At 41.4% G+C, this 14,210-nt stretch overlaps 1 protein-coding gene across 1 annotated transcript in view; it reads left to right on the plus strand.

Moving 5' to 3' along the window:
- Positions 1-14,210, plus strand: part of SGCZ (sarcoglycan zeta) — a 519,085-nt gene that overhangs the window by 161,311 nt on the left and 343,564 nt on the right. The gene's annotated exons all lie outside the window — the stretch shown is intronic.

Below are 14,210 nucleotides of genomic sequence, written 5' to 3' on the forward strand. Positions count from 1 at the left end.
GGGCCCCCCGGCCCTGCCCTTCCCCCTGCCCTGCCCATACCCTGCCCCCATTTATCTGTTTTCTTATTCACTTCTATTTCTTTTTTTAAATTCAAAACAAACAAAGATTAGCATACCAGTGCATAGTTTTTCTTCTATGCAACCCCCAAACATCTCTGAACACATCCCCCTTCCTTCCCTTCCCTTCCCACCTACTTACCCAGGACTTTAACTCTGAACTCTTTCCATAAGTATATAAAAGTGTTCAAATATATTGTAAAGCAGTAATACTATCTGAAATATGTCTATATTAATAACCAAGTTTACAACGACACTTAACTGCCTCACTCAACTATAACCCATTTGTATGTATAAACAACCAAATCTGTAACTCCTCTAGTACATTCCACTCCATGTATGTTAACTTGTTACGAAACAACAAGGCAAGCAGTTCACCAAAGAATCCAACATAAAACAAAAGAAGATCAGCAGAAAATAAGAAGATTCAAATCAGGTTTATTAAAGGTGCTTCCAAGAATCATGCCCGATGCATTTTGCCAAACAAGGCTAGTCACCGCTAACAGAAAACCATGTCTTTGATATACACAGAACACAGATACACCCTCACCCAGTATGGAATAAGTAATCACAAGCTAAAAATAGAAATATGTTGATAAAGGTTAAACTGAACTGCCAAGAAGCCAAACTGCATAAAGTGAAACACCACAGAAACTTTCAAGATCCTACATGGCATCCTTCCTCCTCTTATCCCCCTATCTTGGAACTCCTCGAATCCTAACATCACCAGAGCCACCGAACAATTCAAACTATCTATCCTTACCCTCATTAAAAGGCATATCCCATCCTGGAAAATTAGGGTCATACCTCTCCTTCAGAATCACTGAGCTCTGGAACAACCTTTCTACCCCCTTCGGAATCTGAGCGCCCTCCAACTTTTCCGAAAACATCTGAAAACCTGGTTATTCTCAAAAATGTAATATGTCCTCCTCTTTGCTATACTAAGTCCCTCTAAACTTACTTTTTACTATCCTGCTACTCTCATTGGAGTTCCTTCTCTACACCTTTTCCTGTAAACCGTGCCGAGCTCTATGATTGTTGAGATGATGCGGTATACAAACTTAAAGTTTAGTTTAGTTTAGAAACAATGACACGTGGAAGGGCATAACAAAAAAACAAAAACGTCTAAGTCCCCTATTGGCCTAAGGCCCTAAACGTTGAAAGTAGAAGCAGGGAAAATGTCCATTATCAAAATAAACGTCCAAAAGGAGGTTTTTTTGATAATGGCCTGCCTCTACATTCAGCTGTTTAAACACCCAGACCATCACTACGTCTACACTTAGCACACATAATGAACCAAACAAAAAGCCTAAGTCCCAAACACCCAAAGCCAGGCCTTTTAGACGGAGGAGCCAGTACGCCTAGGGCTAGGTCGGCCCACCACCTACCCTTTCCCAAAAACGCCCCTTTTCGTGTGTTTAGAGGCAGGGGAAAGGCCTAAGCTGGTTTTAGATAAATCTAAAATCAGCTTTGGTTATGAGTACATTTACGATCAGGCTTTTTGACCGTCCAAGTATCCATTTAGGCCACTTTTTAGACGTTTTATTATTATGAGCCCCATATCTTCCTAAGACTCTGCAAAATATAAATATAGCAGATGTAAATTTGAAAATACTGACAATCACCACTTTACAAATTAACAAATAGAAATAAAACAAAAATTGAAAATAAGAATATACCATTTTATTGGACTAATCCATTTTTCAATTAAGTTTCAGAGGCCATAGCCTCCTTCAGGTCAATATAGTATACTGCTGTTACATTATACTGCCCTGACCTGAAACACAGGATTTTGGTCTCTCAAAGTTAGAAACAAATGTATTAAAATTAGTCTAGTAAAAAGATTACCTTATTTTCTGCTTATAAAAGTTTTATCAATACAACTACAATACTATTTTATTCTAAAGCAACAAAAAATTATTTTTTCTCCCTTTTGTCATTTCTGCTGTAATCATCTTGTCTTCACTCTCTTCTTTCTAGCCAGCATCTGTCCTCTCTCTGTCTTCCATGCAGCATCAGCCCCTTCCATCCACTGTCTGCCCCCTCTCTCTGCCCACTTCCATCCAGTCCGCCCTCTCCCAGTTCCATCTTCCCTCTTTCTATGCTCCTTCCATAAACTGTCTATCCTGTGGCCCTTCTCTCCTTTGTATGTGATTGATTTCAGCTCTGCCACCTCCCCATTTTTCTCACTCTGTCACCACCCCGTCCCCTATGCTCTGGCATCTCTCTCTTCTCCTTTCTTTCTTTCCTTCCCATCCCACGGTCTGGTATCTTCCCTTCCCTGATTCTCTGGCATCTCTCTCCTTTCCTTTTCTTCCATCTCTCCCTCCCCCTCCATGCTCTGGCATCTCCTCCTTCCTTTCCCCCTTCTTTTTCCCTTGGTCTGGCATACCTTGTTCCTTCCCTCCATCTCTTCCATCTCCATATCTTGTTCCTTCCTCTAGCATCTCTTCCTCCCTCCCCTTCAAGCCCTGGCATCTCCTTTCATTCCCTCCCTCATCTTCCTTCTCCCTCTCTTTCTCCTTCCAGTTGGGTGCAGCAAGTCTCTTCCCCAAGGCCTGATATTATGAACTTCTTCGGGCAGCAGCAGAATTCACAATTCACTGCTGTTGCCGGCTTCGGGCCTTCTTCTCTGTCGGGTCCTACCTTCATGGAAACAGGAAGTAGGCAGGACCCAGCAGAGAGGAAGGCCTGAAGCCGGCAACAGCAGCGAATTGTAAATGCTGTTGCTAGCCGAAGAAGTTCATGATGCCAGGCTAAGCACCCGGGGTAGACTGCTACTCTCCCCTCCCCCCGACTGACCCTCCTATCTCTCTCTCTCTCCCTCCCATCGCGAGACTCTAAACAGAACTGCAGCACTCTAAACAGGCTGCTTCGCGGCTTTCTCCTGCCAGTGATTCCCACTGGCGCATCACTATACTTAATCCCTTGCTGCAATTAAGTATAGTGGACGCATCTAAACAATTCTGTAACCGGCGTCTGCAACATGGATGTCGGTTACAGAATCGGATTTACTTTGGGCGGGTTTTGTTCCGATTCTATATAGGACGCCCGGGATGGGCATCCTATATAGAATCCAGGCCTCTGTCTCTGAAGCAGGATACGAAACGTGGTCCATGTTGGGACCCTAAAGGTTTTCAAGATAAGTATTTTTGGTACTGAAGAAAAAAGATGGTGATTTTGCACACATACCATACATACAAATGTATTGGTGGTGAGATTTATTGGTACTGAGTTCTCTATTGATCTCCATATCTCTGAGCATATAAATACCACAACTAAAATATATATAACAAATATTGTGTGAGTGGCATCTAAAGTTAAAGTGGAATGGATTGAAGATTATTTTAACTAATACCTTAATCAGGCATTTTATAGTTACTTTGAAGTATTTAATTTTTACAGTGTTCTTAATATTTCTCAGCACAATATTTCATAAGGACATATTAATAAAGGAAAAGTAAATAATTAAACATATTCTGATAGGTCCATTTTGCAAAATTTATTCATTTTAATTTTTGCAGCACCTGAACAAATGATATTATGATTCAAATAATAATTATACAAACTTTTAAGTCTACTTCTAAAGTGTAAGGATTGTTCAGTAATTTAATAATAGATGTTAAACCTGAGGCAAAAAAGATAAAAAATGATTTTCTGAATTCTGCAGTAGGGTAGTCACACCCTTGATGGTGTAGATAAGGAAGGAGCTAGTGAGGCTTGAAGAATAGACCAGAATATGGCAGCTAAGATTTAATGCAAAAAAAAATGTAGGATCATGCATTTAGATTGCAAAAGCCTGAGGGAATGGTATGAGGGGCTGCTGAAAAGTTCCCAGCTGAATCAACAAAGTTGTAGCAGTCTTCAAGATCCTACATGGCATTCTTCCTCCCCTAATCCCACTATCCTGGAATTCTTCGAGACCTGACACTACCAGATCCGCCCACATATTCAAACTATTTTTCCCCTCGTTAAAAGTTGTCATATATGCAGGTAAATTTTCTTCAAATTCACTGAGCTTTGGAATAACCTCCCTGTCCCGCTGCGGAACCTAGGCTCATTCCAATTATTCCGAAAGCATCTGAAAACCTAGCTTTTCTCCAAAATGTAAAGCTATCTATTTATAATGTAAAGCTAGCTATCCTTTCCATAACCTCTAATTTCTTATTATGTCCTTCCCTCAGGCTTGGGCTCCCTCCTGGCCCGAACAAGTCAGGGGTCGCCGCGGGCCAGGAGATCTTGGGCTCTCTCCTGGCCCAATGTTAATTGCGAGGGGGGGTGATAAATCACGGCAGGAGAGATGCCTCATCTCCCCTACCGCAGTGCCATCACTCCTCTACCGGAACTGAGATAGGACATCTCTCCTGCCGCGGGTCACAGCAGTTCTGGTAGAGGATTGATGGCATTGCGGTAGGGGAGATGAGGCATCTCTCCTGCCGTGATAGTTGCAGTGGGTAGATTGCCGGGCCGCTGAACTGATGGTGTCAGCGGCCATCAGCTCAGCGGCCCCTTTTTCGGCACTTAGACCTGGTTTGACTACGTCTAAGTCAAAAAGGTCTCATTGCCGACTAGGCAACCTGTAAATGTTTTGGTTATACCTGTTGTACGCCTAGGTGTAGGTCGGCCCACCTCCCTCCCACTGCCCGCCCTTTCCCCTCCTCTAAACACACCTCTTTTCTCTCTATGCGTCTAGAGGCAGGGGAAAGACCTAAGCTGTTTTTAGATACGTCTAAAAACCAGCTTTGGTTATGGGTACTTGGACGATCAGGCTTTTTGATCGTCCAAGTAGACGTTTTTTTTTTAATTATTATTATTACTCCCTTAATATACAGTAATTCTGCAAAATACAAATGTACCTAGCAATGTAGAATTTTCACCTCAGTCAATCATGTTTCAAGGCCTTCTATCTTGACAAAATGTAAATTCATTTAGGTTTCCAAATCTTGTACTGTAGTTTAGTCATCAATGATAAAGAAATACCGTAGTTACAAAAGAACAGACCTTATGAAGATTGTCTATAGTACATCCAGGTTTACCAAAGTAACTTTAACTTGGGTTTGCAAAGATATTTCTTCTGATTGTAAAATCTGTGAAGTTTGACTTTCCACAATCAGTCTTTCATGGGGGTGCCCTTTTCTCACTCCGCAGAACCTCAGTACCCCCTACCAGTGTTAGTGCCATTTCTGTAAAAGATACTGAAGATGGCTCAGATTGATCAGGTGTCAGCAAGGCAGCCTGGTTCAAGGCACCAGGTCCACTTCCAGGATGTTCCAACTCCCACATTAGTTGCACAATAATACTGTGCAACAGAGGGTTTTGGGCATGAATTGTAGTGGTATTCTTTAGTGATCTGGTCATTTGGCAATAGTGAGTGTTCTATATCTGTATTCAAAACTGACCTCAATTTTTCAGTATAATCCTCTGATTTTTGGCAAAAGAGCATTATAATGCAAAAATTAACATCTTTGCTATATTTTCTAATGCTTGGAGTAAATGTTATAACAATCTCTGAAATATTAAAACAGTTTGCCAGGAATATGCACAGCACAGTTGAGGTTAAATTGTCGATTTTGTATCAGGGTTTTGCTTCTTTGTTAAATCGGCGTAATGAGTTCCATTTTGACTTCTCATGTTATATATATTTGCGATTTGCTGAAAAACTATACGTGATAGGAGAAAACTGAGGCTATTTTCATACACAGGAGGTCAAGTTCTATAAAGTAAACCTCATTTTCTTCTTGCCCCAGAAAAAAAAAAGTTAAAATTTGTTATACAGTATAATTTACCCTGGAATGGGAAGGAGGTCAGAACCAGAAGGACTCGGTGAAGCTTCACTGGCCTTGTTGGGGCTCTTCTTTGCCTTGACTCTGACTATGCCCAGAAAATGAATAACTGCAAAAGCTACAGTATTATCATATTTCCCCACATATAGGCAGCCCCCATGTATAGGCTGCAAAAAAATACCTATATGAGTTTTAAAACTGGTAGATAAGTTGCCCCATTGTATTAGCCGCAGTTTATCTACCAGTAACTGGGGCGGCCTATACAAGTTTTAAAAATCATCCCCCCCCCAGCTTACCTCCCTCGCTGGATGGCCTGAATTGCTGCCATCTCAAATTGCTGCCAGTGATTCAGGGCAGGAGATATCTTTTCGATCTCCATCCCGGCCCCGCGCTGCTTCCTGCTGGCTGCTTCCTGCGTGCCGATGCTGTCAGTTCAGTTCTCGCGGGACTCACGAGACTCGCAAATCCCGCGAGAACTGACAGCATCGGCACGCAGGAAGCAGTGTGGGGCCGGGATGGAGATCAAAAAGATCTCTCTTGCACCGCTGGCTGCGATTCGAGGCGGCACGATTCAGGCCATCCAACGAGGAGGTAAGATGGGGGGGATGATTTTTAAAACTTGTATAGGCCACCCCAGTTTTGCAAGTCACACCCACTGGGCCGGCTTGCAAAACCCATATATGGGCCAAGACCTATATATGGGGAAATATGGTCTGAGTGTCTGACATGTTGATGAGACAGACTACATAGAGGAAGCATTCTCTCTACATCTTGCCCTTACACTTAGACGTATAAAGAAAGGTAAAAGGCAAAAGAAAACTGAAAACGACCTGGATTTTGCACCCATTGCATCTCACTTAGACACCACCTTGATCTCCTCTATGCTGTTTGTTCTGTTGTGGCTACACATACTCTGCTACTGGTTTTTCGTTTATTTTGAGTCATTGTGGACAAAATTGAAATCCTCAGCACAGTATGTGGCAGTGGTAGGAAAGGAATTGCAAATAAAACAAAGCCTGTCAAAATGCCTCTGTATTTTGATGAATTGTGTAGAATTCTAGTTGACCCACCTTAAAAAGATATGGAGTATAAAACTAGGAAAGGTACAGAGAAAAGTACACAAATGATAGAGGGGATGGAACAGCCCCCTTATAACAAGAGGCTAAACAGATTAGAATTCTTCAATTTGCAGAAGAGACTGCAAAGGGGAATTATAATAGAGGTTTATAAAATCAATAAGGAATGGTTGTTTACTTTGTTTCTATTAGTAGGGCCAAGACATTCAAGAGGAGGAGAAGCCTAATGGTTAGAACAGTGGACTGAGAATCTAAAGTGCCCAAATTCAAATCCCATGGTGACTCCTTGTGGCCTTGGGTAAGACATTTAATCCTTAACTCAGTGTGGTCACCAGGAGTCAAGTCTGACTTGAGGGCACAACAGAATCTGGAAAAGACCTTCAATAAAATAAAAGACATCAGATTTAAAACACACTGGAGAAAGTATTGTTTTATTCCATGCACAGTTAAGCAGTAAAATTTGTTGACAAGAGGATTTTTTAATGCAACTGCTATAGCTGGGTTTACTGGGGGTTTGAAAATAAGAACATAAGAATAGCCTTTCTGGGTCAGACCAATGGTCCATCAAGCCCAGTAGCCCGTTCTCATGGTGGCCAATCCAGGTCCGCATACCTGGCCAAAACCCAAGGAGTAGCAACAATTCCTGCTACCGATACAGGGCAAGCAGTGGCTTCCCCCATGTCTGTCTTTCTCAACAACAGACCAAGTACTTTTCTTCCAGGAAATTGTCCAAACTTCTCTTAAAACCTGCCATATTATCCACTCTTACCACAACTTCTGGCAATGTGTTCCAGAGCTTAACTATTCTCTGAGTGAAAAAAAATTTCCTCCTATTAGTTTAAATAGTATTTCCATGTAACTTTATAGAGTGTCCCCTACTCTTTGTAATTTTTGACGGAGTGAAAAATCAATCCACTTGTACCTGTTCTACTCCATTCAGGATTTTGTAGACTTCAACCATATCTTCCCTCAGCCTTCTCTTTACCAAGCTGAAAAGCCCTAACCATTTTAGTCTTTCCTCACATGTAAGGAGTTCCATCGCCTATCATCTTGGTTGTTCTTCTTTGAACCTTTTCTAGTGCCGCTATATCTTTCTTGAGATAAGGAAACCAGAATTGAGTTCAATACTCCAGATGAGGTCGAACCATTGAGCGATACAGGGGCATTATAACATCCTTAGTCTTGTTAATCATCCCTTTTTTATTAATTCCTAGCATCCTGTTGTTGTTTTTTTGGCCGCTGCCGCCATACATTAGGCAAAAGGTTTCATCCAATTTCCAGATCATTTATAAATAAGTTAAATAGCAACGGTCCCAGTACAGACCCCTGTGGCACTCCACTGTTTACTCTCCTCCATTGAGAAAATGACCATTTAACCATACCCTCTGTTTTCTATCCAATAACCAATTCCTAATCCACAACTGAACTTTTTCTCCTATCCCATGACTCTTTAATTTTCTCAGGAGCCTCTCTTGAGGAATGTTATCAAAAGCTTTCTGAAAATCTAGACACACTATATCAACTGGCTCACCTTTATCCACATGTTTATTCACACATTCAAAGAAGTCAAGCAAATTGGTGAGGCAAGATCTCCCTCGGCTGAACCCATGCTGTCTCTGTCTCATTAAATCATGTTTGTCTATGTGTTCCACAGTTTTATTTTTAATAATTGTTTCTACCATTTAGCCCGGCACAGAAGTCAGGCTTACCGGTCTGTAATTTACTGGATATCCCCTAGAACCCTTTTAAAAATTGGTGTAACATTGGCCAGTCTCCAATCTTCAGGTACTACAAACAATTTTAGCGACAGGTTATAGATCACTAACAGCAGGTCAGCAATTTCAAGTTTGAGTTAATTTAGTACCCTCGATGTATACCATCTAGTCCAGGCGATTTATCACTTTTTAACTTGTCAATTTGGCTCAGTACATCTTCCAGATTCACCAAGATTTCTTTCAGTTCCTCCACATCTTCACCCTTGAAAACCATTTCCATACACAGTTATTACCCAGATAAACTCAGGAAGGTCATTGCATAACTCTGGCAGTGAGATACAAGTAATTGACCCTTTCATTGGTATCTGCCAGTGACCCAGACATTTACCTGATTCTGATCTCAAAGGACCTTTGGTCTGACCCAGATTGGCACATCAGCTCTTAAAAAGGCAACATCTACTAACAACCACGATATATTTGCTTTTGCCATTTGTAAATATATTCAGACTACAGATATTATATGAACATTTTTGAAAATTATATAGTAATTCTTTACTGAAGGATTATAAAAGACACTACGGTTTCTTTTTTTTAAATTTAAGATAGGGCTAATAAAAAAGTTCTGTGCTATTGTATGTAATAAGACAAGAATTATTGCTCTATTAACATTAATGACTTTAAAATTAAAATGAGACTACTTTCAATTTAACCATGTCACTAACTCTGTATTAAAATAACTCGGTGATTAGCTTTTTATTCATATTTTATTCAGAATAACAATATAATATAACAGCAAGCTCCAGCTGCAAAATATTCAATAATTAACATCAGGGGCTGAGGAAATGGGTACAGAGCAAAGCATTGTTAAAGCAATATGCAATATGAGGGGCCGCTGAAAAGTTCTCAAACTAACCAAGAAATGAATGATGTGGCACCATGAAACTTACAAGTTATTCCACACTTTTAATTTAAATGATCTGAAATGAAACAAAAAGTATCAAGAAAAGTGTAGAATAACTTGTAAGTTTCATGGCGCCACATCATTCTCTTCTTGGGCTGAGAACTTTTCAATAGGCCCTCATAACTCAAAATGAATGGATACTGAAAAGGTGATAATATTTACCCATTTATATTCACAATCTACCAAAACTTGAGAAACCTCAAATCTGCCTTTGATTGATAACTTAGGACCCCTTTTAATAAAGCCTATAAAGCAGTTAACACAGAAAAGCATGCCAAATTAACAATTACCCCTTCATTCTATAACTTGGTACCTAAAGTTAGGTGTTGATTACACACATTTGTTATAGAATATTAGCACTTATGTCCACAAACATAGGATTATACACATGGAAGGGTATAATATAAAAACAAAAACGTCTAAGTCCACTTTTGGCCTAAGCCCCTAAATGCTGAAAGTAGCAGCAGGGAAAATGTCCATTCTCAAAAAAAAGTCCAAAATGAGGGTTTTTTAAAGAATGGCCTACCTCTACGTTCAGCAGTTTAATCTCCCAAACCATCACTATGTCTAACCTTAAAACACATTATCAACCAAAAATTGCCCTAATTCCAAACGCCCAGACCAAGACCTTTTAGGTGAAGGTAGGGCCGGTTCTTCACCTAAGAGCTGGATTCTGTAACTGGCTTCTGTTATAGAATCCCCCCCCCCTTGCAACGATCGCGGCAGGAAAGATGCCCAATCTCTCCTGCCAGCATTCCTCCAAAAAAAACAATACCAGCAGGAGAGATGGCCAGGCCTCTCCTGCCAATGGAATCCCCACCCTCGAATACCGGCAGGAGGGATCCCAACCCCTCCTGTTGGCACCACAACCCTCTTGTGACTAGAGGCAGAAGGGAGCCCAAGCCTTCTTTCTGGCACCCCAACCCTCCCATGAATACTGGCAGAAGGGATCCCAAGCCCTCCTGCCGAGGCGCAGGCCCTCACCCCCCTCAACACACCCCCGTCAATACTGGCCCCACCCCCAAACACCCCCTGACAATACCAACAGAAGGGAGCAGGCCCCTACCCCTGAACACCTCCCAACAATAACGACAGGAGGGAGCCCAAGCCCTCCTGCTGGAAAGTGAACCCCCACCCCCTTCAGATATGGGCAAGAGGGATCCTAGACCCTCCTGCCCACTGCACACCACCCTCAACCCCCTATCGCCCCCTGAACCCCTGATTGCTCTCAAATGGCCCCCCCTAATCCCCAACACCCCACAACCATCAATACCCCCCAACTTACCTTAACATTGGCCGGCCGGCCAGGTTCCAAGTCCAGCCAGCCGGCGGGCCCGCCATCCTCCAAATGGTGAGCCTAGGGCTTGATTGGGCCAGGCGCCTAAGGCCATACCCATAGGAGAGGCCTTAGGCACCTAGGCCAACTGGAATTGGCCCACTTGCCTTAGGCCCCTTCTGTAGACAGGTGTCTTAGGCACATGGGATGGGTGGGCCATATGTGCCTAAGGCCCCACACACAGCAGGGGCATAAGGCAACTGGGCCAATTCTGGTTGGCCCTAGTGCCTATGCCCCCTCCTATGGGCAGGGCTTTAGGCACCTGGCCCAATTGGAGGATGGCGGGTCTGCCGGCTGAACTTAGGACCTGGCCGGCTGGCCAACGTTAAGGTAAGTTTGGGGTGTTGGGGGGTGTTAAGGGTTCGGGGGGACATTTGGGGGTTTGGGGGTGTACCATGGGCAGGAGGGCCTGGGATCCCTCCTGCCCATATTTGAAGGGGTGGGTGGTCGTCTTCTGGCAGGAGGGCTTGGGCTCCCTCCTGCAGGTATTGTTGGCGGTGGGAGTTTGGGGGGGGCGTGTGGTAGGAGGGCTTGGACTCACTCCTGCCGGTATTCAAGGGAGGGTTGGGGTGCTGGTAAGAGAGATTGGGTATCTCTCCTGCCGTGGTTCACGGCAGTTCGGGCAGGGTGATCGCGATCGCGGCAGAAGAGATTAACCATCTCTTTTGCCATGATTATTGCGATGGGGGGTGGGTTGGTTGCCGGGGCTGCTGAGCTGATCGCGGCAGCCACAATCAGCTCAGCGGCCCCTATTCAGAACTTATACCTGTTTTGATTTGGTCTAAGTCAAAACGTATAAGTTCCGACTGGGCCATCTCCCTAGACTTTTGGTTATACTTGCAGTACGACTAAGTCTAGGTCGGCCTACCTCATGCCCTTTCCCCTCTTCTAAAAACGCCTCTTTTCGCTTTAGGCGTTCAGAGGCAGGGTAAAGGCCTAAGCTGGTTTTTGATATGTGTAAAACCAGCTTTGATTATCGATACTTGGACGATCTGTCTTTTTGATCTTCCAAGTACCGATTTAGGCTACGTTTTGAACTTTTTAAAAAATTATTATGAGTCCCATATGTTATAGAATATTAGCACTTATGTCCACAGTGGATATATTAAGGAAAAGTATGAATAAAAATAAAATATTTTGTATTGTTTTTCTGGATGTATAATCAGTGTTTGATACTGTAGATATTGACATTCTGCTGCAAAATTTGCTGAAGATGGGAATAGGAGGTGTGGTATATGACTGGTTTGTCTCATATTTCCAGGATTGATCAATTTGAGTGTAATGGAAATATACACAAAGGTGTTCCATAAGGATCAACATTTTTGTCTACTTTTGAAATCTTTACATAGCCTCTTTGTGAAATGTATTTCAGCAATTGAATATAAAGTAATCAATTTTATGCTGATATTCAATTTTTCTTTCAAATGGATGATTGGAAAGTAGAATTGCAAACAAAATTGTCCATGTAGTTGCAAGCAGTGGACACCTGGATGGCAGAGCACAAATTATTACTGAATCTTGCTAAAACTGATGTAATGTTGATCGAAAGAAAGAAGACACACTGTGGCCTCAGCATGTTGAGGTTAACAATATGAGACTTATAATACAAAAGAAATTGAAGATTTTAGGAGTTTGGTTGGATTCAATGCCAAGAATGAAAGATCAGGTGTTGGCAGTAGTCAAGTCTGCATTCTTCCACATGTGATTATTGAGTAGATTAAAGCCTATGTTATCAGGTTATGATTTTTGTTTGGTGGTCCAAGCTATAATAATTCAAAGATTAGACTACTGTTAACACCCTTTATCTGGGAATAGTGGCATCATGGTGTTGAGTTTTGCAAGTGATTCAAAATGTGGCAGCGTGTTTGATATGCGGTGGAAACAGATTTGAACATGTTACATCATGATTAAAAAACTTTACTGGTTATCAGTCAAATTTTGCATTGTTTTTCAAGTTTTGTGTTGATTTTTAAAGTCATTTATTATAAGACTCCTTGGTTTTTGGCACAAGTGATTAAACTCTACCAGCTTCTCACATCTTTAAGGTCAGAGGATATGCTGTGATTATCAACAGATGAGTTATCACATGTACATTATACAAACAGAAAGGCATCTGTAATTTTGGTTATGAGATAATTTGACAGGACCATTAAGCTTTGTATTTGTATTTGTTTATTTATAAGCCGCCTTTTCCAAGGTGGGTCACAATAGAGGACATACACAAACAGAATCACATACAGTACAACAAATCAAACATCGATAAAACATAATAATAATAATAATGTAAGGCCTCCTAAAATTGCTTTCTTATATCTAGAAATGTAAGAAGTTTTTGAAAACAATTTTGTCTATAGAGGTTTTTAATTGAGTAGGCTTGGATATTAATTATGCATATTCTAGATAAGTTTGTTTTGTTTATGTGTTATATGATTATTATGTTTGTAGTTTGTAAACCACTTAGATTTGAGCGGGTTAGAAATCTTTTAAATAAATAATATATGTGTATAATATGTACTTACGCATTTAAATGATAAACTAACTAAACTAAACTAAACCTTAAGTTTGTATACCGCATCAACTCTACAATTGTAGATCTCTGCATGGTTTATAGGAACTTAGTATAAAGAAGGTTTACAGGAACTTAGTATAAAGATGGAACATCATAGAGGGAAGGAAGTATTACATTTTTGACAAAAGCCAAGTTTTTTAAAGATGTTTTTTAAGATGTTTTCGGATTAGGGGCAGTTACAAAGTTAGTCAGGGGCACTGTTCAGGCAATTAGGCCTGATGGGCCGCCGCGGGTGCGGACCGCTGGGCAAGATGGACCTCTGGTCTGCCCCAGCGGAGGCGACTTCTTATGTTCTTATGTTCTTATAACAGTGTTTCTGTTTGTGAATTAAGTGCCATTAGGCTTTGATAACAGCACTTAACTTTACGTGAAGAAAACCCTGGAATAAAATGAGGATGCCTAAATTGTAAGACACTGAGCACAGCCTAAGCATACTTAGATGATGTACTTACGCATGTAATTATATAATGGGCACCTAAGTTTTGTAGAATCAGTGCTGATATTTGCACCCAACTTTAGGTGGACTTTATAGAATCAGGGCCTTACTGCCTATATAAGAAGTGGTGGTAGGTGTTCAAACATTAAATGGCCATTAATAAGACAAAAAAAGGAAAAATTTGGCCATTTTAGCTCAACGGTAAAAGTGGCTTTAGCATGTTCAAAAGACCTGCATAAGGGCACATTAAGGCCACTTTACTTCTGTTTGATAAAAG

The sequence above is a fragment of the Geotrypetes seraphini genome, chromosome 1 (genome assembly GCF_902459505.1).
Source record: "Geotrypetes seraphini chromosome 1, aGeoSer1.1, whole genome shotgun sequence".
In the NCBI taxonomy this organism is placed as follows: Eukaryota; Metazoa; Chordata; class Amphibia; order Gymnophiona; family Dermophiidae; genus Geotrypetes; species Geotrypetes seraphini.